This window comes from Equus przewalskii, chromosome 1 (assembly GCF_037783145.1).
Source record: "Equus przewalskii isolate Varuska chromosome 1, EquPr2, whole genome shotgun sequence".
Classification (NCBI taxonomy): Eukaryota; Metazoa; Chordata; class Mammalia; order Perissodactyla; family Equidae; genus Equus; species Equus przewalskii.
This window is the reverse complement of record NC_091831.1, coordinates 96618128-96641903: the sequence shown is the minus strand read 5'-3', so window position 1 is coordinate 96641903 and position 23776 is coordinate 96618128. Positions and strand designations below refer to the sequence as shown.

Below are 23776 nucleotides of genomic sequence, written 5' to 3'. Positions count from 1 at the left end.
GAGTGGGAACAGACTCTTTCCATCTCTTCTCCTTGAATCTAATTTGGCTAAATGAAGTGGGGAAGGCTGAGTGGATTGTGATTGATATTTTTAAATAGTGTTTGCAATAGTTGGTGAGGGCAGAGAGTTATAGTGCTGGTGGCTTCTTCGTGTAGACTTTGCCCTCTTCAGGGCATCCCATTGCTTCTACTTTCAAAGGAAAGTGTGAGCCAGAGTGGAACATGGAGGAAACTGGGAGCCATTTCAAGGGCAATATAATGCATTGAAGAGGGACCCCTCCCCCCACCAAGATATGCATATGAATTAACCCTGAGCACCTGTGATCCTGACCTTGTTTTGAAAGAGCATCTTTGCAGATATAATTAAGTTAAAGGTCTCAAGAGGAGATCACCATGGATTATCCGAGGGCGCCCTAAGTCCTATGACAAGTGTCCTTATCAGACACAGAAGAGGAGCAGATACACAGAAATGAAGGCCATGTGAAGATGGAGGCAGGCAGGAGGGAGCAGCCACAAGCCAAGTAACGCCTGGAGTCACCAGAAAGTGGAGGAGGCCCCCAGAGCCTCTGGAAGGCTCACAGACCTGCCCACACCTTTATTTAGGACTTGTGGCCTCCAGAACTGTGAGAGAATAACTTTGTGTTGTTTTAAGTCACCAGGTTTGGGCAGCCACAGGAAACGAATCAGGTAACTAGGGTGTATATGCGGGGCAGAGTGGCAGAGTTCATGGGCTTTAGTGATCAAAAGACCTGCTTAGGGTATAGATCTTCTTACTACTTATTAGCTTATATGGCTGTAGGCGAAAATATTCTCTCTCATATGTGATTGGTTGATCCATTGACAGATTCACTTAGTCATCCTGTACTCAGTAATTTATTCAATACATACATACTGACTTCCTTCTGTGCTCTGCTCTAGCCCCTGTGGGAGGCTTTGTGGTAAGTAGATGCAGCTTCCACATTAAACAATTTTACATCTCACAAAAAGGACCAGCTATTACATATGTGTTTGCTAAATTTCCTTTTATCCAATTATAAATACCCTAATTGGAGAAAATGTGAATTGAAGAACATTTAGAAAATATATATAGGCAAAAATAATAAAATAAAAATAACCCATTATCCCAACACCAAGGGATTAATCAGAATTAATATTTTGATACATTTCCTTCCACGCATTTTATAAATAGTTGTACTTTTATGAAAATTTGAATAGTGTATCCTACTTTAACGTTAAATTGAGTATTTCCTCATGATATGAAATGTTAATTTAAAATATCATTGTAATAGCTTTACAAAGTCCTGTCTAGAGAGTACTGTTCCCTGATTGGGTAGCATTTAGGTAGTGCTCAAATTTCTTATGTCACAAAGAGAGATTTGTGCCCTGGGAATTTGCTCCAGAAGCCCAGAGGAGGGGCACCTGTCCCAGGTTGGTAGGCATCAAGGAAAGATTGAATGTGATGGGGATAATGCAGCCCACCTCATAGGGCCAATCTAAGTGTCCAATGAGATAGTTCAGGTGAAAACTTCTTTGGTGCTTAGGAGGATTTCTTTCTTTCTAATCTATCATCTGTCTATCTATCTATCTATCTATCTACATCTGTCTATTTATCATCTATATCTATCTATCTACCTACCGACCTGTCAATCTTCTATTAGCTTTGCTTGCCAATAAATAAACATTAAAGGAAAAAAGAAAAGCTCAAAGAAGAAAGCCTAACTGCCTATAGTTTTGCTTCTGTAAGCTAACCACTGTTAGAATTTTGGTGTGTAAACTTTCACCATTTTGCATCTGTATATAGTATGCATGATTTTGCTTGCCATTTTTGTCTTTCTTTTTTACAAAAAAGATCATGTAGCACACACTTTGTGTTAATCTGTTTGTTTTTCTCTTATCAAAACTATTCTTCTGAGATGATTTTTAATAACTATATAGTAAGTATTTTGTCACAGGGATGGAAGATAATTTATTTGACCACTATACAGTTGTTGGAATGCTTGTTACTTCTATGATTGTACACCGTTGGTGCCAATCTTTGCCCATACCATTGATTATTACCTCAGGATTAATTCCCATAATGGAATTGCTGGGTCAAGCTTCTTGACATTTTTCTTGCTTTTAATAAGTTGTGCCAGATTGCCCTTGGACAGTTGTCCCAACCTGCACTTTTGCTTGAAGTGTGTGAGCATGCCCATGTCCTGTGTGTCTGTTCTGAATGTCATAGGGAGACCATTAATGCTAGGGATGTGTAGGTAGTGGTGAGCAGTCTAGTCTGGTTGAAGCCTAGGAAGAATGTGAATGGCTTTGATCAACATGCTAGGAACTTTAAAACTTATTCTAATGGCAAAAGTGCTGTCTGGGTATTGCTGTTCTTTGTTTTTTTTCCCTGCCATTTAATGCTGGTGACTATTTTCAATGAGTAGGATTTATCAGTCCAAAGGGAGGCAGTATTATGAAAGAAGAAGAGGAATAAAAATGAGTAAAATGTTTTGGTGAAACTTGAACATAACAGATGAAGGACAGAGAGAACAAAGAAAAAGTCATTCTCCCATCTTGATCCTTTGACACACTTAAAGGACTTCTTGATGGTTTTGTGACAATAGTGATAGCCACCTTTTATTGAGTAACTTATTATGTCTGAGGTGCTTTCCTAACCTTTTCTTCCATGTCCATAACAATTCAGGTAGGTATTTTAAACCACACTTAAGGAAGTCAAAGACTAGCAGGGTCATATACCTTGTCCAAGGTCACACAGTTTTTAAATTATAGGGCTGGGAATAAAAGTTACATTGGTTGCTTCCAGAGCCCATGCTCTTACTACTGCCCTATACTAAACATGTGGAACTGCATGACCAGGTTCTCATATTAACTAATGTCTCTGAGACCCAGGGCAAAGTGGGCTTGGGTTGACAAATGCAATGACTGCTTAGCAGAGTTAGCTGTTTTGCACACTATTTTCTGCAGATTTTGCTAAACTATCATCTTAGAACTACATGGAGCTTCAGTGGTCATTTGGTTCATTGTCCATTCTACTGAAATCCCATTCAGCATCTCAGATAGATATTTTCTGCTTCAAAACTTGACTGCATTACACTTGAATGATTCATTTATTATAGTTGAAGAGTGGAATGAAAGAAGGAAAGTTGAGTTTTCTTCTAGAGAGGTTAAACATTGAATAGAAAAAGTAAGGTACAGATGCAGCTAGAGATAAACCCAATAATCTGCTGTGTTGTTTTCAGCTTTACCCATCTTTCACAGCTTAGGAACTCCTGTGCTGAGGAGAAAGAAGAGATATATTCCTGACCCCCTAACTGTGATGAGTTAACCTACTTTGGTAATATATTTATAATCCTTTTGAGCTCTTTGGAGGAAAGACATGATATGAATATAAAATAATAACAGAGCTAACCTTCAAGCTCTTCCTGAATGCCCAGGTGTGGTTTGAGGCTTAATGAATTTGTATTAGTAAAATATTCTGAGATCCCAGTTGAAAGGAGCTAGAGAACACAAATGGTTATTAATTATTATTATTATTGATTCCTGCCCAGAGTCACGGAGATTGATGGTCTCTGCCATATTTTATCCCCAGGAGTGTGGTTCCAGGTGCCAGTCCAGTGCGCAATAAATGCCTAATCCCTTAGAAGGATTAACTCTACATTGGATGAAACAAAATAATGATTGCCTGTAATCTATTCTGAATGAACTGCTTTTTCCCTCTCCTATTTCATCTGGTGACTCTTGGTATTTATTATGAAAACAAACTGCCCTCAAACCCTGGCTGGACCCTTTGTGTTTTATATTGGGTAGCAGTGCAAAGAAACCTCACAGATTTGTATCATCTCTATAATATGAAAAGAGGACGAAAGGGGGAAAAGTAGTTTTGCTTTATCTCTGGCATATTTTGCCTACTTTGTGTCATATAGGGCAGCTCTTGCCACCCAGAACATCTACACTAGGTGTATATACAGCCAGCCTTGACCAGAATTTTTATCAATTATCTTATTTTAAATAGTCTCAACCATTCCAACAGAAGTTTCAGCAGCCAAGCCAAAATATGTTTCCTCGGTTTCACGCTTTCCCCAAGGAGGCACGGGGAAAAGTTGGTGGCTGTTTGACTCTGCCCTAATCACTGTCTATTGTCATTGGCTGAGAAATACAATGGAAAGATTTGGGCAGATGGAATGGTTCAAGTGCATCTCGAAAGTGATTACAGAAAAGTTTCATTGGTTTTCGAGATCCAAACATTTAACTGTTAAAATAAACAAACTTCTGCATCCCTATAATTATTGCTTGCCAATGCAGATGCAGCTTAAATGAATCCCAGCTCATCTTGAATGCTGTGATGATGTCTCCAAATGAAGCTGCTTGCTATTTTAGCCAGAGGGGGAGCAGTCAGTATTCAGCTGAATGCTCTCGTGACAACATCCTCCCTGTTTTCCAGTAGAAGGTTGAAGGACGTTTCCAATCAGGTTAACAAGGACCTGCTGATTCAGAGCTAGATGGGTTTGTTTACATCTCTCCACTTGTCTATCCGTGAAGAGCCATTCTCTTTTATCTGCCAGCCAATCACAGGCTGCCCGTATAACATCTGGCTGGAGCAGCTGCCAAGAGAGGAAGCATACTTTCTGTCCCCTCGAGCAAGTAGCAAGTGTGTGTAATTGAGAACCTGTAATTGCAGGAATGCAGATTTTGGCAGAAACCGTGAGGGGAAGCTGAGGAGACGAGGAAGCCAGAGCTGCCTTTGCAGGACTTCTCCGGTAGTCCTCGGTAGAAAGAACTTCCAGGGAAGAGCAACGATTCAGTTTCATCTGTGCATCGGAAGAGAAGTTATTGGAACGTGTGTCCAACTATCGCTGTGCCACTTTTTAATTAAACGAAAGAAAGGAAAGCGTAAAGAAACCTTAATATTTTCCCAAGCTGAATATGCAAGGGATTATTTACGAATCTAGGAGGCATTGTTGTGATTCTATGACTTAGTCTCCCCTGAGCTCAAATTTTATTCTTAAGGAGGTTTGTGGCAAGTTGAGATAGAAAATGGTTTGCTGCTTCTCCGTTTCCTTGCAAGCTCGCTTCCTGCCCTCAGCACACTGAAATGCGATTGCCTGAGTAGAAGATGCTTTTAAAGGGCAGCCTGTTATCACTTTATTCCATCTCTTCTCAGGAAATTCCAAAGCTTTTCTCCTCTCTCTTGGAGTCTGTTTCCTCCAGACTCTACAATTGTGCAGCTCAACTGAGACGGATGCTGTGAAGTTACTAAGAGAAGGTTTTCAAAGCCTTGGGTGAGGTTAGATAAGAATCACTGGAGGTGAGGGAAAAAGTTTGATAAGTTTCCTAGATTGTTTCAATGTGCCTTACCCTCTCCACACCCCCGTCCTTACTCAGAACCTCTGTCTTTGTGAGTTTCCACCTGCCATTGGCTTGTAGAGCTGAAGGGCAACTAATTTTGAACCTCACTCATCTCTGAGAACTCTTCACAAAGAGCAGAACACAGCTGAGGACAGGTGCAAGCAACAGGCAAGGTGGACCGCGCCAAGTGCAACAGTCAAAGCATCCTGAGCAAGGTGTTGGTTAATATGTTGATGATCCTGTCACACTTCTGGTTGGACCTGATGACAGCATGCTCAGGATGAGCGCAAGACAATAATATTATTCTAGGAAATTGAGATTTCAGTTTAGCATTTCATGGTACATTGTTTTTAATGTGGTGATTAGAGGAGATGTTAGATCCACTAATTCAACAAATGTTTACTGAAGTCGAGGGGCTTTGCTATGGATGGAGGGTGTAATGGTGAACAAGACAGACGTAGTCTTCATGCAAAATAAAATCAGTGTTCTGAAGTTAATCATAATGCTTCCTGAGGGATGACATCGTCTCTCCCAGGAGGCAATATATGAACTGACATGTGAAGGATGAGAAGGCGGCAGCAATGGGACAGGTGCAATCCAGCCAGCTAGAATAGCGTGTTCAAAGGCCCTGAGGTGGGAAGAGAATGTGGCACATCTGAAGAAGGCAAGAGTGGCCCCCACAGAGCAGGTACCTTAGGTTGCGTTCCCTGACAAGCAGACTCAGATGGAGATTTATGGGTAGCAAGTTTATTGGTTAGTGTGTTCGGGATCCACACCTGTGCAGGAGTAAAGGCAGCAGGGTTGGGCAGAGGGAGGAGCTGAATGAACGGCAAGGCAATAGCAACAGAGGCCTCAGCTGGTCCCTTAGATTGTGCTGCAGCTGAGGTAGTCTTCAGAGTCCTGAGGCTAGGGGGCCAAACCTTTAAGTTCTGGCATAGACGGTCTTGTAGGTTGCCCCCAGGGAAGGAGCATGACTTGGGGTGGGACAGATTTGGGGGGCTGAAAGTAATTCTCGGAGAAGAACTCATATTAGAGCTCTACAGCCTCGGTTGGAAGGTTTACTGATCCATCCATTTTGGATAAAAGGATCTTTCTGCAATTCTCTGTTTATATCTTTTGTGCTTTTGTGAAACTACCTGGAGGGGTTATTGAGTTCTCCACTATAAAGGCAGAGTAAGGATTAATTTTGAATGAATGAATCTGCACACGGAATGAAAATTTAATACAGCTTGGTATGTATCACGAGTTGGCAAACTGTGGCCCATGGGCCAAGTCTGAGCCATCCTCTGTTTTTGTGTTGCCCACAAGCTGAGAAGAGTTTTTACATTTTTACGTGATTGAGCAAAGAATCAGAAAAGAATATTTTGTGATATATGAAATTCAGATTTCAGAGTCCTTAAAAACAGTTTCACTGGAACATAGCCACACCCATTTGGTTAGATGTCATCTGTGGCTGCTTTTGCACTACAATAGCAGAGCTGAATAGATGTAACAGAGACTGCGTGGCCCACAAAGCTTAAAATATTTACTGTCTGGCCCTTGACAGTAAGAGTTTGTTTGACTCCTGACATACATGGAAAATAAGCATAATTTTTATATATAAACAGTAAAAATCAAAAGTTGAAATCTTCCGGTATTGGCTGTTAACATCTCATCATTATTCAGATGTGGCTTTGAGTAGCACTCTTCAAACTTTACACAAAGTTGATTGGAGGTTTTGTTAAAAGGCAGATTAGATTTAAATTCAGCAGATCTGGGGTGAGACCTGAGATTGTGAATTTATAACAAACTCCAGGTAATGCCAATGCTGCTGGCCCACAGATTATACTTTGAGTAGAGATGGCTTAGAGGATGCTCTCGTCCCTCTTATTCTGGTGTCATCTTGATTGTTCATGGATTGAGACATCTTTGGTCTGTTTTTGTTCCAGGCCATGTGGTACAGTGATGTGGTTGAGCACATGCAGGTTCTGGGTCACGATGCTGGGTACAGACCCTAGCTCTCCCTGCTCCTAGCTGGGTAATTTGGGCATGCTCTTTAAACCATTTGTGCTTCAGTTTTCTCTTCGGGAGTATTGAGAAAATTAAGTTCTTATCTCAAAGTAGGGTTGTGAAGATCAAAAGAGAGAATCCACGTAAATTGCTGACAATAGTGTCTGGAACATAGGAAGTACTCAATTATTGTATTTGTAACTATTACTGTATTTGAACGATTAGTACTCAAAAAATAAGAATAATTCTTACTCCCTTAGTCTGTACTTGCTCAAGAAATCTGATTTGTAGGTGTAAAGTCTTAATTTTATATCCAAGAAAATCGTTTTTCTGTCTTTCAGTATGCTTTGTAGAATCTCCATCATGTTCTTTGCAGAATCATCTTTCTGTTTTCATGTCATTTCTAATGCAGCCCTGTTTTGCTTCTGTGTTTCATCTGCTGCTTCTCTACTGTTTTGCCAGAGAGGGTTTGTAATTTACAATTTTGTGTGAAAATGTAACTTCCAGGCTAAATCAAAATTGTAAGAGGATGTCTGTGGGCAACAATCAAGATGATCTGGTACTCCTTCAGTAGCCCTGCTAAGGTCAGACATTTTGCTCTTTAATAATTGACATTCATTTTCATGTAGGACTGCACAGACAACTCACAAATATATGTGTCACTTTTCATAATCTATTACAATGTATGGATAAGAAACATATTTTTTTTTTTTTTACACTGTCAGGTCTTAAATCTGTGGTGTTAATTTCTTTTGGATCATGGATCTCTTTGAGTATCTGATGACATCAATGATCTTACCCCAGAAAAATGCACAAATACAAACAATTTTGTACACGAAACTTCTAGAGGCCGTTAACCAACATGGAGGGTCCCTGAACCTCAAGTTAAGAACTCCTGACCTGTCACTTTTCACAGCCAGGTATTGGATCGTATCTCTACACTTATGTCACATGTCTGCAGAGCCTGGCAAATACATGTCAGATCGATGCTTGTCTATTTGAACTTGATTTCTATGAAGAAGACTCCAAAAGGTCTATTTTCAGCAAGAGTTTCATCTTTTTTTTGAAGAAGAAGATTAGCCCTGAGCTAACATCTGCTGCCAATCCTCCTCTTTTTGCTGAGGAAGACTGGCCCTGAGCTAACATCCATGCCCATCTTCCTCTACTTTATATGTGGGACGCCTACCACAGCATGGCTTTGCCAAGCGGTGCCATGTCCGCACCCGGGATCCGAACTGATGAATCCCCGGCTGCCGAAGCGGAACGTGCAAACTTAACTGCTGCACCACCGGGCCGGTCCTGAGTTTCATCTTAAGTACAGATCCATATACCCAACTGTCTTTATACCTCAATCCAGCTGTGTCTCATTCATCTCTAACTCAGAATGTCCAAAAATGCAAATCTGTTTTCTCGCTGAGAAAGTATGGCTTTTGAAGTCACTCCATCTAACTCAGTTGACATTGAGTAATGTCATGCATGTATCTCTGTTTCTGTTTCCTTATCTGTAAAGCAATGGTAATAATTTCTTCCCCAAGAGAGTGTTGGGAACCGTAATCTCCTACCCAGGACCTACCGATCTGATACTGCTAACCCTAAACTTGTCAGAGGAGATTCCCTCAACTCCGTGAGGATCAGAATAATATTAAGGACCTTTTCCTCCAGAAAACCTCCTTGAACCTCCAGGCTGGCTCATCTCCTCTTCCGTGCTCCCATCATTCTGTAGACACGTTGGTCTCACCTGTTTAACAGTATATCTGCCCTCTTCCCAGTCAGATGGCAGAATCCCCAAGTGAGGAGACTACATACTATTCATCTTTGTAGTCTCATGGTCTTACATTAATTCCTGGTTCATAATAAATATCTGTTAAACACAAGATAGCATTTGCAAAATGCCATATGCCACCTGGTCACTACTGAATAAGTTCCACTCTCCTGCGGCATTAGCCTCTATCCATGAGTCCAAGCTGGAGACCTTAGAGTAGTTTTCAACCCCTTCTATCCATTCCCCCTATGTTAATCAGTTACCAAGTCTTAGTGATTTTACCTCTTTAATAGTCTTTTTTTCATTTTCACTCTTGCATGGTTTACATTTCACCATCTCCTGCTTAAATTATAGTACTTAAATTATGATAATTATAACACTAACCAACTGGGTTTTTTGGCTTCTGGTTTTCCATTCTGTCTTTCCATCAGAGGTTATTTATTTTTTTTCTAAATCACAAATATGAATGCATTACCCCCTTCTTTAATGGTCATCAACCCATAGGTTTAATTAGAATATTCCTGAGCCCAACCCAGACCTATTGAAAGAATCTGAATCCCAGGATGCTGTAGATTCAACAAGGTTCCTGGACGGTTTTGTATATCCTCAGACTGGGGAAGTATTGACCTAAATCAGTTTCTCAACCTTTCCTTCAGATCCCTCAGACTTGTTTGTTCAAATGTAAAGTCCCAGGCTTCCTCCCATAGTTCAGGATTCAGGAGATGTGAGCGAGGCCTGGGAATCTGCATAGTAACCCCCTCCCCAAGGGATTCCGATGCAGGTGATCTGTAGAACCACCTGTGAGCAACCTCAGCCTGAAGGTCTAAACTTTGGAATCACACCCATAGATCTTCACAAACTGTGGCTTCATTTCCTCCTTCTCTTCTCCCCGCGTACATTAGACCCGAGGAAGATTTGCATAGCAACTAAGAGGCTGGGCATTGACATCACATCTACCTGGGTTCAAATCTAGGTTCTTCCATTTACAAGTTATGGCAAGGTTCTATATGCCTTAGTCTCCTCATTTTTAATCTGGAGATAATTATAAAATTTCTGCTTGCCTATTCTGTGCCAAACGTTAAATAAAGATAAAATACACAGAGTTCTTTGTATAATGTATGGCACTTTATGAGTTCTCCATAAGGGCATTTATTATTCTCCACTTCTGATCTACACTGTGGATTTTTACCTCTCTGTTCCTTGCTTGTACTGTTTCTTCTGACCAGTTTGCCTTCTCTTCATTTTTTCTCTTCTATTTTCATATCCTTCTAGGCCCAGGATATGTTACTCCTTTTCTAAAATCTTTCCTAACTCATCCCCCTTCTCCATGTATAGGAGAGACTCTTGTGTCCTCTTTTCACACTTTTCAACTTGTGCTTTGTTGATCACCTCATCACAATTGTTGTCACACTTTATTGTGGTCATGTGTATGTTGGCCTCCCTGGCAGGATGGTGAGATCCTTGAAAACACAGACTCTGTCTATTCAGTTTTGTAACACGGGCACCTGGCGCAGTCCATTTCCCAGAGCAGGCACAAGACAACTGTTTGCTGCGTGAATGAAAGAGATAAATGGAGTAAATATAGTTGTTATGAGTAAAGAACTTGAGGATAGCTATGAGAATTCCTTTTTATATTATTTAGACTCTGTATTATAATTTTATTTTCTCTACCTCATTGCCATTAGTAAGATAATGGTCAGTACAATTAACATCCATGTGTCTTTTGAAGTTCAAATGCTCTGTCTCCCTCCTTATGTCTCCCTGCTTGTGGATATGTGGGTCTCAGCCATGCCTGTCTATATTTACTCTACTCTTGATTATGGTTTTATTCAACTTGCATCTCTGCACACTGATTCCTGCTGACCTCTGATGATATCTTTACCTAGTGGCCCAGTTCCCAGCTTGAGTCCTGAATGTGAACCCTACCTGCATAGCTTTCCATGTTATTCTCTTTATATAACCTGCTAGATGTTTATCTTCATGACATTTCAGCCTATAGGACTCAGATGGTACTGCACACCCTTTCTATGGAATTGCCCAGGATCTTTAGTCAACCAGTACTCTGTGGTTTTAACCATCCCTCTATCCCTTGGGCCTGCTAGCTCTTTCTTGCTCTGATCCTCAGTCTTCCCTGACCTTCTAGAACTGGAACCAGAGGGCATTCTATAATCAGAAATGAAAGAGTGGAAAGGTCAGGTCACAAGGGAATGGCCACAAGGTGCAATATTTATCCAGAGACAAGTTCAGTCCACCTGCAATCTCTCTCTTCCTATTGTAGCTCTTTGCTTGATAAAGGAGCTTGCTTCCTCCAAGGGCAGCTGCTCCCCAGCCCCATGACAGCTGAAGAAAAGTCCTAACCCTGTGGTGCTCCCAGTGCAGTTGACTCCATTGCCAGTGAACAGAATGACGATGAAAATTATAATTAATAAATGATGTGACATTATGGAGTCATCAGAAACATTTTGTACTGGGCTGGATCAATGCAGACTATAGGTCTGAGGAAGGCACTTCTTAGAAACCTGGATGCCCTTGGTAATGAAATGAGCTGAAAATTTGAAAAGAAAAGTCCCCCCCCTTTTTTTTTTTTTAAAGGAATTGGCTTCAATCAAGAGAGAAATGAAGGCTCAGTTGGCAAGGAGGGCCAGACCGTGCCAGACAGCAAGGCTAATGCATTTAGGTAGCCTCTCAATCTTATCTATGAAGGACCCAACTGTGGGAATAATATTATTTTTCCTGCAGTTGTCCAAGGACTCATGAAGAACACTACCCCAAATGTCAAATATTGAATTCATCCTTTCTCTAAGCAGCCAAACTTACTTTTTTAGAATTAAGTCTCTGAACTGGTGATCCTTGGGAAGCGGGGAAAACTAGAAGCCTACCTAATGGAATGACATGTGTTGCACCTGGATAATCATTGAGAGACCATTGGTTTGCAGGGTGAGTCTGTTTTATGTAAAGCGTTCTCAAAAGTGTCTGGATGGGTTTCAAGTTACCATGCTCTGCTTTCTTCTAAATGAGTGGGTTTCACCTGGTTGAATCAAAGAATGAGAGCACTAAACCTTGTTAACCAATTCCAAACTTTTTTATTCAGCCCCCAATTTGGTTTCCGGTCATATTGGCCCACAATTTTAGCTGGGGCGTTTCAGCTAAACAACAGCTGGGAGTTGACAGCAAGCCAGCTGCAGGCTGCTAGAGCAAACACTTGAGCTCCTAAATGTATAAAAATGATAAAATGACTAGACGTATAGGTTTCTAATTGCAGCCAGGATTCTGCAGCTGGGAAGTCACCAGAAGATATATATTCTGTGTTGTAATCCAGCAGTCATGCACTCCACCCCAACTGGAAAGCACTTCCCTTTCCCCTACCCTCAAGACTGCTGCCAAAATGTGAAGTCCAGTTCCAGCTTGCAAACTACGATCACTTCTTATTGAGGAGCTGACCCAGTTCCAGACTTGTACATCCAGCCAAGAATGGAGGCAGGGAGGTAGAGTTGAAGTTTGCAGGGGACATGATGATAAGGTAATGCCAGGAAATAAGACTCAGATGCAGGCCTAAGATGAGATCTATGGGGGTCACAAAGGCGGCGCCCCAACCCAGCGCTGCCTGCAACACCATACACAAGATCCAGAGCAGAGCTTCTTGTTTCCTCCTTTCAACTTTCTGACACATCCCCTTCCCTCCCCTCCTTCCTTCCTCTCTTTCCCCATTTCCCTCTCTTCTCTAAGTACATGCCCTCTTTTCTTCAAGCAACCACTACAACTCATCACCCTTCTCTGTTGGGCCAATTCCAATGATGGGGAATGTTCCTCTTACTTGAATTTCTCGCCCAGGCATTGAGAGGGCTTTCTTCTTCCTTTGTAGCAGAAATTTCCCTTACATCGAATATTCATCCTTCTGCCTCTAGAGTTAATCTTCCAAGCATTCGTTCTTGATTTAGGGGAAAATATAACCAAACTTTTATAGTTAGTTTTCTTCTGCTTGAAATTTGGCTTTCAGGACTGTCATTTCACTGTGGATTTAAGAAGCTGAGCAGTGTCATGGTTCTCTCATTCCCTGGAGTACCAATCTTCAAACTGGTGGACTAATTAGTCTTAACAGAAGGGCTTGAGAGCAGTGGGAAGAGGATGTGTGACAAAGGAGTCCCAGAAAGGAAAGACATCTGGGATAGTCTAAAGCGTTGACGACATTATTGGGCCCATCACACTACACTGCCCTTGCTGGTTTGCTTTTTTATACTTGACCAAAAGTTCCTTAAAAGAAGGGAACTTCTGTTTATCTTTGTGTCTTCAGGGTCTCACACAGTAATTGACATATGACATACATTTAAAAAAAATGCTTGTGTGATGAACCCTGAATGAATGAACTCCGGTCAAATCTGGTTGGATCTGTTTGTGCTAATAGTAATGCCCTACATTTGTAAGATTTTCCAAAGTGTTTCCACATGTATCATTTTTCTTGATGTGACTATTACTGAGTTGTCACTTTTTTCTGCACTTTCATGAGTGAGCCAGAAAGCACAAAAATAAGCAATTTGAAGCAGAGAATTTAACCGGAAGGAGCAATGGCATAGACATTTGGATATATCACCTATCTGGCCTGTTAGGGTTCAGATTAGAGGTCAGTAACCCACAGCCTTTGAGCCAGATCTGGCCTGTGGACCATTTTCATAAATATAGTTTTATCAGAACACAGCAATTTTCATTCATGACATAATGTCTGTGGCTGCTTTCTCACTATGTCAGTGGAGTTGAGCAGTTGTGAGAGATGGTCAGGTCCACAAGGCCTATGCTACTTACTGTCTAGTCTTTGAAAGAAAAAGTCTGTTGACCGCTGGTCTAGATTTTACTTATTGCAGGGTGCACACATCACTTCTAAGGACATCAAAGAAGTTAAGGAAGTTCTGCCTTTGGAGCCCCTCCTGATTGTTGGGTGGTGTTTTCTGATCCATGATCTAAGTTATATACTTACAAAGAAAGATCAGAGAGTAAGTGTGGGAAAGGAAATAAAGAACAACATGGAATCATTCTCTTCGGTCAACGCCTGGGTAAATGCATGCTGGAGTACCCAGGGTTTTTCATGTAAGTTTGTTGTGATATCTCAAAAAGCTCAGCATAAGGCACTTCTGAGGGCCCATTGTTCCACAAGACATCTGTGACATCATAATGAGGCAGCCCAGCCTCCCTCCTTATCTCACACTTTCTGTTATCTTTACACTTGAGAAATCACTCCAGATGCAGCACTGTGGAAAGTACCATAATGTAATTAGGCATGGGTGCCTCCTCTCACTCTTTCATCATCTGTGGAGTGGGTGCAGGCTGCCTCTGCTCTGAGAACTTAATTTTTTTTCCAGTGGATTCTTGAGTAGACTGAACGTATGGGTCCTCTCACACCTGTGGGCATTTTAGCATTTTCCCCTGATGAATCCATTTGTAACCCTCTGCTCAGCTGCACCAATGGGTTCCTCTCTTTTTTTGCAGCTGCTGAGAAATTTTGCTGTTTGCAGGGCCAGAGAGTCATGAGATATCTGGTTAGCTCTGGGGAAGTTTTTGGATTTGGATAATTTTTTAACTTTCACAAGTTGAGATGGATTTTTCTACAGGCGGGTACTTTTTATTTATCTGCATGACAACACTAATATTCTAGAACAAGTCCAACCTGAGAATTGGCAATTTACCCCTTTATCTTGGCAGCTGTCATTTAGCCTTGCTGTTTTTATCATTGAGTTATAGATAAGGACACTGATTGCAAACTGGCTAAGTGACTTTAAGATTAGAGTGAAAAATCCTGCAAATAAAGAGAATAGTAAGATATCCTGTTTCACAGAGGCATCTACTATATTAAAATAGCATAGGCTTTGGAATAAGAGAAGCTGGCTTCTGAGCACAGCTCCATCACTTACAAGCTCCAAGACTGTGGTTGATTTGCTCTGTAACTTCTCTGAGCCTCAGTTTCCTCTTCTTTGAGATTTGGGTGATCACAATATCTCCATTCTCACTGAATTCAACTTTGTTCCATTCAATTTAACAGAATTCTAAGGAGCATTTGCTTTTTCTAGGCTCTTTGCCTAGTACTGTGGTTAGACAAAAATATAATCCTTTCTCCTTAAGAGTTTACAGTTTATTGAGAAATCAGATACATACAAGGATGGTTTCAATATAATATGGTATGGATCTATGTGATATGATCTGGGTTCCATAGGGATACAGGAAAGGGAAATTTTTCTTGGTCTGAGTGTTCATGGAAAACTTCCTTTGAGACATGATATTTGAGCTGTGATTGGATTAGTGTCATCATGGTGGGGGTGGGGGGGAGAAGAAACAATCTGGTTTATGTGAAAAACTCCAAGAGGTTTGGCAGTGTTTGATTGTAGAGAGAAAGGTAGTGGTAGGGTATGTGGCTGGAGGTGGGTGTAGGGGCCAGGCCATGAAGGGCCCTGTGAGTCCTGCTAAGGAGCCCCAACTTTATCCAGAGAGCTCTGGGGATACAGCAAAGCTTTCAGGCAGAGGTGTGAGGACAACAGCGCATTTTTGATCAAACACTCTGGTTATTGCATGGGGGCACTACTCTAAGAGCGGCAAGTTTTAAAGCTAAGAGATAATGCTTTCAGCTTTAGAGGAAAGGGATGTACCAGATCTGTGGCAGAGGAGACAGAGAGAAGGGGCATGATTTCAGAAGCCAGTAAATATAATCCTTAAGGGAGAGAGGTTGGTGGGATGTGGAGGGTGAAGAGGAGGGTATGTTTACACTGGTGATTAAATAAGCCAATGCAGGCAAAAGGATTGTGTAAACTGTGAAGCACTAGATAAAATTAATAATTTTTTTAGTCATCATTTGAGAAGTATGTAATGGGGCTGTATCAGTTCTAGGCCTTATGCTAGGTTCTGGGTATCTATGGGAGATGGGAGTATAGAGAACAGAAGGTAAATAATACTTACAAAAAATAATTGTATTCTAAGCATTGGCCAAATATCACACATTCATGAATTCTCTTTCTTCTCACAATAGCTCTTTGAGGTGGACTTTACTTCCATTTATGCGTGAGAGATGGAAACTTCTGACACACATACCCTCCTTAAAATGCTCATAGACTAGTGGGGGAAATTTAACTGAAATTATATCTCACTGTAAAAGAAGTCATTATAAAGGTCTACATGGAGTGATGCAAGTAAACAGAAGAAAAGTGCTGAGCTGTTATTTGGGGAAACCTTCACAGAGGAGGCAGTGCCTGTAAGGTGAGTAGTAACTGTCCATGAGACAGGAGGGGTCAGCCAAAAGAACCACAAGTAGAAAATGTGACAGAATATATACTGGAACTACAGATGGTTCAGTCTGGCTAGTGAAATATAGAGAGAAGTGGCACTGAATCAGACTGTATGACATGCTAAAACTGGCCTTTATGGTAAAAACAATGGGAAACCATAGATAAGCTTTAAGCAAGTGTGTATTAAGATAAAACATACTTTAGAAAGATCATTTTGATGGCACTGGAGAGAGGATGAAGAAGATTGGAAGAAGGCAATTTCTAGGTAAGAGAAGATGAAAGCTTGGACTAGTATAGTAGAAATGGAGAGGAAGCAAGACTAATATTTAGGGGGTAGAATAGAGACAAATTGGTGATCAGGAGTTATAGGGAGAGGAGATTTAAGGAGTCACTTCGTTTTCTGTTAGGGGTTGGGTAGGTAGTAGAACCAAACAAAGATGGAGACTGTAAGAAGAGGAGTATTTCAGGAGGAAAGAGCTTGAAGGAAGGACATTGAGAGACATTTAGAAGAAATGGAAGAAGACAGCCTGGGAGAATGTGAATGCCGAGGGAGAGAGAAATTGAGGAAGACTTGAGCATGCCAAAGGACAACAGCATCACTTATAGAGCAGGATAATCTGTTGTCAGGTGAGTCTCCTGGCCCTTTGAGAAGCAGAAAAGAGTGCTTGGAGCCCACCTTCCTCTTGTGGAAGTTTAAAGTCCCTCGGTATTTCCAAGATTTCCTGAAGCTTACTTTCGTCTGTAACACTGTGGAGTTTTACACAATTTTTATCTATATGTGAAACTGTCCCCTTCACTTTTTCCTGCAAAACATACAGAGAAACATTCTTGAATATTGTAGGCTTGACCCAAGAGCTTTTGGTCAGATAGTAGTCACCATGGACACCATGAAAGAAAGCTCCTAAAATCATTCCTTTATAGTCTTGTCCTCAAAAATCCCCTTGGCCTTTCCCCACTGCTGCATTTGGCCTCATATTAACCCTTGACTCCACTCTTCACCCCTTCCTTTCACTCTCCTTTGTTTTCTCATCCTCTTCATTCCTTTTCTGGAGCCACAAACCACTCCCCAAATGTCCCCCCCTTGCAGGCAGAGTGGTTGCTGCTTATTCTCTGAACCGTTGGTGCTCACTGACACCCCAGCCCTTGTGACCTTGGGACGGGGGTGAGGGGTGGGGAAAGCCTAACATTTTACTCTAAGTATTTATCAAGTATTTCCTTCTAAAGATAGTTCAGGTACTAACTGTAAATAGACTATATCCCACCCACTTCATATGTGGTAAATACAGGGCAAGGGTGGGGGAGGGGTCATGTTTGTAAAAGAGGATGACTGGTTTTATTTTAGACAAGTTCCATTTGACACATCTCTGGAGCATCAAGGTTGCTCTTATGGTTGTAGCTAATTTCTCTTCTCCTAGAATGCTTTTTATAGAGAGTAGAGGTTTGTAGGTCATCCCATTCTTTGTTTAATGTTCACACCTAAGAAAGTTGGCTGTTGAGTATCATCATTTTCCCCTCTTTGCTGGCTGTTCCCATGATGGTTTTGTAGGTTCTGCAGGACAATGTCTCTGTTTTGGGCTGAGGAGCTTAGTTTGTCTTAGCAGGCTGTCCTAGTGAGAGTGAGACTGAGTGTCTAATACGCAGGCTAGGTAGTTCACAAGATTAAAAATCCCAGTTCTATTGCCACGGGCTGCACCTTCATCCTGCTAGCTGTCCCAAAGGTCTATGCCATTGATCACGAAGTTAAACAGGTATGACCCCGAAAAATCTATCACCACCATGGGAATGTCAGCCTGCTTCTGCATCAGCACATTCATTAGCCATGAAAATTCTTCTTCAGCTAGTACTAGAGTTTTTGCCTGATTTTTATGGCTGGGATAATAGGGTCAGAACCCTTTTACTTGTAATAAAAACTCACAAAAACTAGCTTAAGTCAAAAAGAGGAGCAATGCACATTTATCAGAAAAATACAAAGAAGCATTGGTCTTCCTCTCTTCTCCCCATTCCTCCCTTTAAACATCTCCCTCTCTCTTTCCTACTTCTGCTTCCCAGATGGTAGAAAAGATGATCACCAGCAACTTCAACTATATGTAGACTTTTAATACTTATGGTTTCCAGTTAGGGTTCCCCTTCCTCGACCATTTCAGCAGCAGTCCTGAGGAAGGCTTTTGATGCATATCCATGAAGCATGTTCAGTGTGTTTGAGGGAATGTGGCGCTCTGATTGGCCAGACCTGGGTCATGTGCTCAATCCTGGAGCTAAATGTGAGATGAGCCTCTTCTGAAGCATTCAGATTGAGCATGAAGAAATAATGATTCAGCCAACATACTGCATTTATGTTTGGTACCCTGATAAGCAGGATATAGTCTTGGGAGAGGTGGGGTCCAGTCCTCACATGCTGCTCAGCTTCTGGAAACTATTTTCTTGGACACGGGACCCTGATCCTATCCTGCCAAGTTGCTGAATGGGATCCAGTCATGAGACTGTCTACAGATACTGCAGTGCCATAACTACTGAGGGGGGACATCAACACTACTGCCATAGTGTTGTGACATCAGTGGAGTATGGCTGCTGCCATCTCACTGTCCTCCTCAGTTAATACTGTTATTTAGAACTCTCTTTGCTTTAAAAAAAGTGTATATATATACATATATATAGTTGTTTTCTCTGGAGCATTGATTTTTGAAAAATGTCTCAGTAATTCTCTTTTCATTAATGTATACCAGGAGCCATTATGACCCACGTGTTTGTTTTATTTGTGTATAAAATAATTTAAACATACAGTAATACAGAGAGGATAGTGTAGGAACACACTTAAAGCTAATGCTGATATTTAACAATTTTTTTTTTACATATTTGCTTCAGGATTTTATTTTTAAGCAAAGAAAATATTTGTTGACAAGGGTTGTAGCCCCCTTGGTATCCATTCAAAATCCAATTTCCATCCTTTCGTCTCCAAAATTACAACTATCTTGAAGCTAGTGTCAGTCAATCATCTATCTATCTATCTATCCATCCATCCATCCATCCATCCATCTCTCTGTCTCTCTCTCTCTTTCTTCCTCCCTCCATCCATCCTTCTATCTATCTATCTATCTATCTATCTATCTATCTATCTATCTGTCTGTTTCTGCTTTGGAGTTTTATTATTATTATTATTATTTTTTGCTTTCTTTGGTCGATTTTTAAGTTCTCCATTAATTAAAAGCAAACACACACACACACACACACCACCCAGAAAAACTCTAACAATTTTTAAAAAATCCTCTAATGTAATTTTTTCTAAACAAATATTCTGCTATTATTATGATCATGTCAATTTCTGCTTATAATAATTTTGCTTTTGTATACGGAAGTGATGTCAACAGTATACACATTCACGGTTGTGAGTTTCTTAGTCCATTGTTCCTTTGAGAATTATATTGTGTTTTCCTTTATCCTGATTAATGATTTTGCCATGAATAACTTTTCATGTGGTGGTAATTGTTAGAGGTTTGTCTAACTTACTAGTCATTTTTCTCTGTCTTATTTTGGGTTTGCTGATCATTTCTATTGTCTTTTCCCATTTCATTATTTGTGTGTGTGCATATTCCTTTCACCTTCTTTCTTTGATTTTTACCCCATTTTTTCCCACTTGATTCTTGATTTGAACAAAATATTTATTTTAACTCTACCCTGTTTTTTAAAATAAAACTTTGCAATGGAAATTTGATAAGCATTATTTTATTATATTTCTACATATTTTATAATTTCAATCATTATTTCTTTAACCCACATATTGATCAGATTCTGTTTTTAGGTGCTAGAGAGTGGTGGTAGAGGTGGTTATTATTGTTGGAATAATTGTTCTTATAAACTTTGAGGTGATGCTTGGTTTCTAATTCAATTCCTTGTGATCAGGACTCCATGGAGTAGTTCTTTAATATTTATTTAGTTTTCTTTATGACCTAGTACCTGACAAATTTTTATGAATGTCCAATATATGGTGTAAACATGGACATATTCTCTGTTGGGGGCAGGATTATTGAAGGTCAAGCTCTTTGATTGTGCTATTTAAATTTTTATCCTGCCTTTTCTATTATTTTTTTTTTCTATTTGGTCTATCAGTTTCTAAGGAAGTTTATTAAAAACATTCCAATATTATTTGCCCTTGGAACTATTTTATCCTGTCCAATGTTTTTGCCTTAAATTAAATTTCTTCCCTCATACCAGTATTGCTAAATTGGATAAAAATATGCCTAGTGAATCTATTTTTTTGCCCAAGTTTTTTTTTCAAACTTTCTTTTGTAATTTGTTTTAAATATTCATCTTCTAAAGATTACGTAGCTGGAGTTTTTGTTTGTTTTTAGGAAAAAACCAATAGATAGTAGTGTCTTCTAAAAGATTATTTAATTAAATTAATTAATTTTTTATTTCAGTAACATTGGTTTATACCATTATATAAATTTCAGATGTACATGGTAATGTATTTCAAATTCTGTGTAGATTACATCATGCTCACCACCCAAAGACTACTTACAGTCCATCACCACACGCATGTGCCTATTCACCCCTTTTGTCGTCCTCTCTTCCCACTTCCCCTCTGGTAACCACCAATCCAATCTCTGTCTTTATGTGTTTGTTTTTGTTTTATCTTCTAATTGTGAGTGAGATCATATGGTATTTGGCTTTTTCCCCTCTGACTTATTTCACTTAGTATAATACTCTCAAGGTCCATCCATGTTGTCACAAATGGCAAGATTTCATCATTTCTTACGGCTGAGTAGTATTCCATTATGTATATATACCACAACTTCTTTATCCATTTGTCCCTTGATGGGCATCTAGGTTACATCCGAGTCTTGGCTATTGTGAATAATGCTGCAATGAACATAGGGGTGCATGTATCTTTACGCATTCTTGTTTTCATGTTCTTTGGATAAATACCCAGCAGTGGAATAGCTTGATCGTGTGGTAGTTCTGCTCTTAATTTTTTGAGGAATCTCCACACTGTTTCCCATAGTGGCTGCACCAGTTTGCACTCCCACCAACAGCGTATGAGAGTTCCTTTCTCTCCACATCCTCTCCAACATTTGTTGTTTCCTGTCTTGTTAATTATGGCCATTCTGATGGGAGTGAAGTGATATCTCATTGTAGTTTTGATTTGCATTTCCCTGATAGCAAATGATGTTGAACATCTTTTCATGTGCCTGTTGGCCATCTGTATATCTTCTTTGGAGAAATTTCTGTTCAGATCTTTTGCCCATTTTTTAATTGGGTTGTTAGTTTTTTTGTCATTGAGATGTATGAGTTTTTGTATATTTTGGATGTTAACCCCTTATCTGATATATGGTTTGCAAATATCTTCCCCCACTTGTTAGATTGTCTTTTCATTTTGTTGATGATTTCCTTTGCTATGCAGAAGCTTTTTAGTTTGATGTAGTCCCATTAATTTTTTCCTATTGTTTCCCTTGCCCAGTCAGACATGTTATTTGAAAATATGCTGCTAAGACCGATGTCAAAGAGTACACTGCCTATGTTTTCTTCTAGAAGTTTTGTATTTTACATTAAGTCTTTAATCCATTTTGAGTTGATTTTTGTGCATGGTGTAAGATAATGGTCTACTTTCATTCTTTTGCTATGGCTGTTCAGTTTCCCCAGCATCATTTATTGAAGAGACTCTCCTTTCCCCATTGTATGTTCTTTGCTCCCTTGTTGAAAATTAGTTGTCCATATATGTGTGGGTTTATTTCGGAACTCTTGATTCTGTTCCATTGATCTGTGTGTCTGTTCTTATGCCAGTACCATGCTATTTTGATTACCACAGCTTTGTAGTATATTTTGAAATCAGGGAGGGTGATACCTCCAGCTTTGTTCTTTTTTCTCAGGATTCCTTTGGCTATTTAGGGTCTTTTGTTTTTCCATATAAATTTTAAGATTCTTTGTTCTATTTCTGTGAAAAATGTCATTGGAACTTTGATAGGAATTGCATTGAATCTGTAGACTGCTTTAGGAAGTATGGACACTTTAACTATGCTAATTCTTCCAATCCAAGATCATGGAGTATCTTTCCATTTCTTTGTGTCTTCTTCAATTGCTTTCAACAATGTTTTGCAGATTTCAGTGTACAACCCTTTCACCTCTTTGGTTAACTTTATTCCTAGGTATTTTATACTTTCTGTTGCAATTGTAAATGGGATTGTATTAATTTCTCTTTCTGCTACTTTGTTGTTACTGTATAGAAATGCAACTGATTGTTGATTTTGTATCCTGCTACTTGACTGTATTCACTTACTATTTCTAGAAGATTTTCAGTGGATTCTTCAGGGTTTTCTATATATAAAATCTTGTCATCTGAAAATAGTGACAGTTTCACTTCTTCCTTTCCAGTGTAGATCCCTTTTATTTCTTTACTTGCCTGATTGCCTTGGCTAGAACTTCCAATACTATGTGAAACAAGAGCAATGATAGTGGACATCCTTGTCTGGTTCCTGTTCTTAAAGGGATAGCTTTCAGTTTTTATCCATTGAGAATGCTAATTTTGGGTTTGTCATATATGGCTTTTATTATGCTGAGGCTGAGGTATTTTCCTTCTATACCCATTTTCTTTAGAGTTTTTGTTATAAATGAATGCTGTATCTTGTCAAATGCTTTCTCTGAATCTATTGAGATGATCTGTGATTTTTATTCTTCCTTTTGTTAACGTGATGTATAATGATTGATTTGCAGATGTTGAACCATCCCTGGAATAAATTCCTCTTGATCATGGTGTATGACCTTTTTAATGTATTGTTGTATTCAATTTGCTAATATTTTGTTAAGGAGTTTTACATAGATGTTCACCAATGATATTGGCCTGTAATTTTCTTTCTTTGTTTTGTCCTTGTCTGGTTTTGGTATCAGGATAATGTTGGCTTCATAGAATGAGTTAGGAAGCCTCCCCTCCTCCTCAATCTTTTGAAACAGTTTGAGAAGGATAGGTATTAAGTCTTCTTTGAATGTTTAGTAGAATTCAACAGGGAAGCCATCTGGTCCTGGACTTTTATTTTTTGGGAGGTTTTTGTTTACTGTTTCAATCTCCTTGCTGGTGATTTGTCTATTCAAATTCTCTAGTTATTTTTGATTCGGTTTTGGAAGGGTGTATGGTTCTAAGAATTTATCTATTTCTGCTAGATTGTCCAATTTGTTGGCATATAGCTTTTCATAGTATTCTCTTATAATCTTTTGTATTTCTGAGGTGTCTGTTGTAATTTCTCCTCTTTCATTTCTGATTTTATTTATCTGAACCTTCTCTCTTTTTTCTTGGTGTGTCTAGCTAAAGATTTGTCAATTTTGTTTATCTTTTCAAAGAAACAGCTCTTGGTTTTGTTGATTTTTTCTATTGTATTTTTAGTCTCTATATCATTTATTTCTGCCCTGATTTTTATTATTTCCTTCCTTCT

The 23776-nt window shown here is 39.7% G+C and overlaps 1 protein-coding gene and 1 long non-coding RNA gene across 7 annotated transcripts in view; one reads left to right on the top strand and one right to left on the bottom strand.

The window, feature by feature from the left end:
• Positions 1–23776, top strand: part of AGBL1 (AGBL carboxypeptidase 1) — a 754053-nt gene that overhangs the window by 352009 nt on the left and 378268 nt on the right. The window lies entirely within an intron of this gene.
• On the bottom strand, positions 10200–14237 carry LOC139075967 (uncharacterized). Its single transcript, XR_011527183.1, has 2 exons — positions 14066–14237; positions 10200–10645 (listed from the first exon to the last, which is right to left on the bottom strand). It is a non-coding gene; the product is annotated as an uncharacterized lncRNA (long non-coding RNA).